Source organism: Psammomys obesus, unplaced genomic scaffold (genome assembly GCF_907164565.1).
Source record: "Psammomys obesus unplaced genomic scaffold, mPsaObe1.curated_primary_1811, whole genome shotgun sequence".
In the NCBI taxonomy this organism is placed as follows: domain Eukaryota; kingdom Metazoa; phylum Chordata; class Mammalia; order Rodentia; family Muridae; genus Psammomys; species Psammomys obesus.
In genome coordinates this window covers 5,706,819-5,712,252 of record NW_026586816.1, presented here as the reverse complement: position 1 = coordinate 5,712,252, position 5,434 = coordinate 5,706,819, and the positions used below count along the sequence as shown (strand labels likewise).

The 5,434-nt window shown below is 45.4% G+C and overlaps 1 long non-coding RNA gene across 1 annotated transcript; it reads right to left on the bottom strand.

Moving 5' to 3' along the window:
• Positions 1 to 3,131: 3,131 nt before the first annotated feature.
• On the bottom strand, positions 3,132 to 5,150 carry LOC129673005 (uncharacterized). Its single transcript, XR_008719599.1, has 2 exons — positions 4,106 to 5,150; positions 3,132 to 3,295 (listed from the first exon to the last, which is right to left on the bottom strand). It is a non-coding gene; the product is annotated as an uncharacterized LOC129673005 (long non-coding RNA).
• Between the last annotated feature and the right edge of the window lie 284 nt (positions 5,151 to 5,434).

Sequence of the window (5,434 nt, the reverse complement as noted above, 5' to 3'; positions counted from 1 at the left end):
CCACTCTGCTGCAGAGACGTGGTGTCGTTCTTTTTATGGATGAGTGCTGTTCTCTTGTGCACATACATATTTTCTTTCTCCATCTACCCATCAGTGGCTCTCTTGGTGATTCTATATCTTGGCTATTGTGAGCAGTGCTGTAGGGTACATGGGAGGGCAGGTGTCTCTACAATCTGCTGAAGGCGTGGCCTTTGGCCATGTGCCTAAAGGGGGACAGCTGGATCATGTGCTAGAGCTGGTGAGGTTGTCATGGGACCTCCATAAAGGTGGTACTCACAGGCCTGCAGGTGCGTTTTCCCATCAGCCTTGATCTCCTTGTGAGGGCTGCATCTCTCTCCTCAGCTTATATACACAACCGGAATTTTCTGGGAACATAGCCAGGGACTGATAAATGTTAATTGCCTCCATTTTAACTTGTCTTCTTTCCCATGATTACTCAATCACCACATGCTTTAATCTCTTCCATGTGTAGCTTCTCTTTTATATGGATCTTAAAACATTATTTTCCTTTATGTGATGACGGTTTTACCTGCATGTATCTGCATACCTGTTGGATCCCCTGGAACTGAACTGGGGTTATGGATGGCTATCGGTAGTTGAACCTGGGTTCTCTGCAAGAGTAACAAGTACTCTCAGACACTGCTCTCACCCTCTCTACAGCTTCTTTATATGGTTGGTATTGGCGCTGTCTGCCTGTAACAGTGGCTTAAAAAGTTATTTTGGTTTATAGTGTAATGGAGCTTCGTGCCAAGCCTGATGAGCTAAGATTGATACTTGGGACACACACGGTAGAAGGAGAGAACTAACTTCTTGCAAGTTGTCTTCTGCCCTCGAAACTGGGTGGATGGATGGATGGATGGATAGACAGATAGAAAGAATGCATGTTAATTGGGGAGGGCATTACAGTGTTGGAGCAGGGAGCACATAGCTATAAATTATGTAATTCCAAACCTTAGAAGGATCAAGAATGTATGGTTGTTGTGTGACACTATTTCTGGAAGACATGGCAAACATCTTACTCCAGATAGAAAACCAGTGACAGACCAAAGTAAGGATCCCACCAAAGTTCAACTTCGTGAAGCAAGAGTTTTATTGGGGTTACTTACACAAGTAGAAATACCTCAAAGGCAGCTGCATTGCCAAAGTCCACACCATCATGAGTGACAATTTACATCTGGAGCCTGGAGCATACTTTCTAACCTGCAGACAGCTGAAGAGGTTGTAGAGTATCCTATCCAGGTGGCTCAGTTAATGTGAGCCTTTTCCAGATGGGTCAGTTTTTCTGAGAGTGTCTCTTGATCATTCTTTACCACTTAGGTATGCTTGGGAGCTGCCTAGTGAATTTGGTCAGTTTCAGGAACTTCCTGAAGGCCTTGAGTTGTTAACTTCCTGAGATTAAGTAGCTTCCTAGTCAAATAGATCGTTTTACCTCCCCTAAGAACATCTTGTTGTTCCACCTCTCTTCAAAAATCCTCTTGTGTTTACCTCTCCTTTAGCATCCTATGTTTTAAGAAGCTGCCCTTTAATATGGAAGGTTTTAATCTCAGAGGATAAACTGCTGTGCAGTAATGCTCATTGTAACTACTCAGCTAGTTCAAGGGCAGCCTGGGCTACATGAGACCCTGGGTCAAAAAAACAAAAAACAAACAAACAAAAAAACAACAAGAAAAACAACAGCAAAAGCACTATTTGAGTCACCCAAATAACGATTTCAATTAAATATGATTCAACCTGATTTTAACTTCATAATCATTGTCATGTGTAGTAGAGAAAATGTGGTATAACAAAACTTCACAAGAACTGGAGAGATAGCTTCAGTGGGTATAAACACTTCCTGCTCTTCCATAGGATACAGGTTCTTCTCCCAGTACTCACTTGGTGGCTCATAACCATCGCCAGTTCCAGGAGATTCAGTGATTGCTTCTGGCCTCCTTAGGTACCAGGCACACTTACGGTACACATACATTCATGCCAGCCAAACACTTTTGAGGGGAAAGATTTCCCCAGTGGAAGTGCTGCTGCTCTGAGGGGAGAGGTTCCCCTGTGTAAGCGTTACAGCTCGAAGGGAAAGGTATCCTGGCAGTCAGTAGCCAAGGAAGACCAAACCTATGCAACAAACCTCACACTTGAGCCTCACTGGGAAAGACATGAGGGTGGCTGCCTCTGCTCAGGTGCGAAGTGTCAGGAAACTGAGTGGGACGCAGGCTTTCTATAAAGTTTCTTGGTGGTGGAATTGGAGTGAACCCAGAGACCGGTGGGTTTTCGAACCCAGAAGTGAGCTTTGGACCTTTTACTCTACAGACATAAAATGAAAATACTCTTTTAAAAAAAAAAATTAAGTTCAAAATCCAAAATTTAGAGCTTACTGACCTCAGCAGTTACCTAGAAAATTCTGAGATTAAAAAAATAAGGATTTACATTTAATTGTGTGTATGTTTCTATGGCGGGGAGAGGGGCTGTGTACATGTGAACACATTTACCCACAGAGGCCAGAGGTGTTAGATCCCCTGAATATGGAGCTACATGTGACATGGGTGCTGGGGCTTAAATTTAAGTCTTCTACGAGAACAGTGTATGTTAACTGCCAAGCCATTTCTTCACTCCCCCACCACCAACAAATCGGAGATTTTTAGTCAAGGATTTTATTAAACCTAAGAATTCAAGCACAAAAAAAAGATTGATAAGTAAAGCCTAATGAAACAAATTAAAAACATAGAAAAATGACAATTTAAGTCCAGCTCTACTAACTAGTACATCAAATGCAAGTGAGCTACACAGTTGAGCCTCAAGAGAGACATTGTCAGACCATGTATAAAAGCAGGACTCTACTACATCGTTTGACTAGAGATGCAGCCTAAGTGTTATGAACCCCACACAGCTTGACAGTCTCGCCCATGAAAGAAAAGCCTAGAGCATCCCGGGCTTGACTTTGGTGTCAGGCCATCAAAACTAAGAAAGTTCTTCTGTAACGAGCTGGACTCTACCTCATAATAGAAAAGAATCTGCAAACCTAATGACATGAGTTTGAGCCCCCAAACCCACATGGACTAAGGAGAAAACAGACTCCCACAGCTTGGCCTCTGACCTCTACACATGTCCTGTGGCACACATGTGTACGCACACACACAAACTCAAGAGATAAATGCAATTTTAATATTCCAAAATGTAGCTGGGAGTTGTGATGCATGCTTTTAATCCCAGCACTCTGGAGGCAGAGGCAGATCTCTGAGTTTAAGCCCAGCCTAGTGTACAGAAGGAATTTCAGGACATCCAGGGCTACAAAGAGAAAACCTGTCTTGAAAAAACAAACAAAATGTAAAATGTATTGTAAGAATTGCTATGGTTTAGATCTTGAATGTGTTGGGCTCAAAGTGAGCCCCCCAAATGGCTGACAGTACACTAAGATGATGGAGTAGGCCATTATTACGTAAACAGAAACCTAAACTTAGCATTCCTCAGGAATCTCATAAGGCAGGTTTCTGTTTGCCAGCAAAGCCACTACTTCCCTTATCTGTACTCCATAGTTACTGCCTTCAGCATGGGCATCTGTTTTCTGATTAATCTGAACAGCTGCAGCAGCTCAGGGACCCCACCCTACTGACCATCATTTAAAATCCAATTGCTCTTCCACCAAGCTGCTGTCCTTTACTCTCTGAGGCAGTCTGGAAGTTTGGTTCCCCAATAAATGTTCCTTTCTACCCATGGAGTGGTCTAGTTCAGTGGTTTCACTGTGTCCTCACTTGCAGAATGTCCCCACAGAAGCCAGTGTGTTGAAGGGTGTGTCCTCAGGCCATGGTACTTCTGGGAGATGATGTAGTGGAAGAAATTGAGGTCACTGGGGCCATGATATTGGTACCCCAGCCCGCACTGATGAGGTGTGTGCTCTGTGCTGCCTGTGATGAGCTGGGGCCCCATCCTGTGTTTACTGTTAAAGCCTTGCCTTTCTCTTAAAGGTGAAGGAAGCTTCCAGGATAGTTAGGAGGTGGCAGAGTTACACAGCTAACTGTGAGCAGGGCTTAGTGCTCTGTGTGTCTGTCTCCCAGACGCTTTCCTGAGGTTTTGCCTGAGAACCAGGTGACTTTCCTGAGTTCACAGAGGAGCGTACCTTGGTCTCATCCACAGGAGAGATAGCTGCACTCAGCCCATGACTTTCCCTTGCTGGGCTCTTTTTGCTGACAGGATACATCTGTTAACCACGAGATACATGCCTTAAAACAAAATCTCGCTGCCTTACAGTTCCAGGGATAAATGCCCAAGATCCAGTTAGTGGCAAGGCCCCACTGCCTATGAAGGTGCCAGAGAAACCTCTCCCCGCTTCCGAAGCCGCGGCTCTTCAGATGCAGCTGTATCACCCCAACTTTCTACATCCTCCAACTGCCCACACCCTGATGGCAACGCTGCGCACCCCCAAACCTTCAACCCTCTACACCAGTGCTTCTCAACCTGGGGGTTGTGACCCCTTGGAGGGTTAAATGACCGTCTCACAGGGGTCACCTAAGCCAGTCAGAAAACACAGGTTCACAAGAGTAACAAATTCACGACAGTAACAAAATTACAGTTGTGAAGTAGCAATGAAGTAATTTTAACAAGGGGGGGGGGCACCACAACCTGAGGAACTGTATTAAAGGGTCACAGCATTAGGAGGGTTGAGGACCACTGCTCCTCATCCTCCAACCCTCTCTGACTCCCAACCCTCTGCTCCCTCCAACCCTCTACACTCTGCCTGCAGCTTTCCACACCTCTAACACCCTCCACCCTCCAAATCGTCGACCCTTCACACCCTCTGGCCCCCAGCACACTCCCCACACCTTTCAACCTTCTAAAACTTCCAAACCTCAGTCTAAACCCCACACCCCGTGACCTTCCACACTTTCCAGCCTTCCCTCCCTCCAGTCCCAACCCCCACCACACCATACTGAACACTGTCCTGTTTCCTCTCGTCAGGCACTTCCTGTCTATTTCCCTTCTCTGAAATTCGTGCGTTCTCTCTTGGGCAGTCCTTGTTACTTAGCTTCTTTGGCTCTGTGGATTGTAATCCGGTTTTCCCGTGCTGTGTGGCTAATATCCACTTATAAGCGAGTATATACCATGTGCGTCCTTCTGGGTCTGGGTTACCTCTCTCATAAACCCCAACATTCCCTGTGTGCCGGTGACTCATCTTTGGCTGAAACTGAAAGTGTTGGGAAATGGACTGTGGACTGGGGTCAGACACCAACATGTATGCTAGGGACACAGCTCAAACCAACAGCCACCTACATTGATTTCACTCTTTCTCTCCTCTGCTTTTCTATTCTTAAGAGTATGGAGTTCTGGGGTTGGGGATTTAGCTCAGTGGTAGAGCGCTTGCCTAGCAAGCACAAGGCCCCAGGTTCTGTCCTCAGCTCTGGAAAAAAAAAAAAAAAGATGATGGAGTTGTTTACACAACTTTATACTC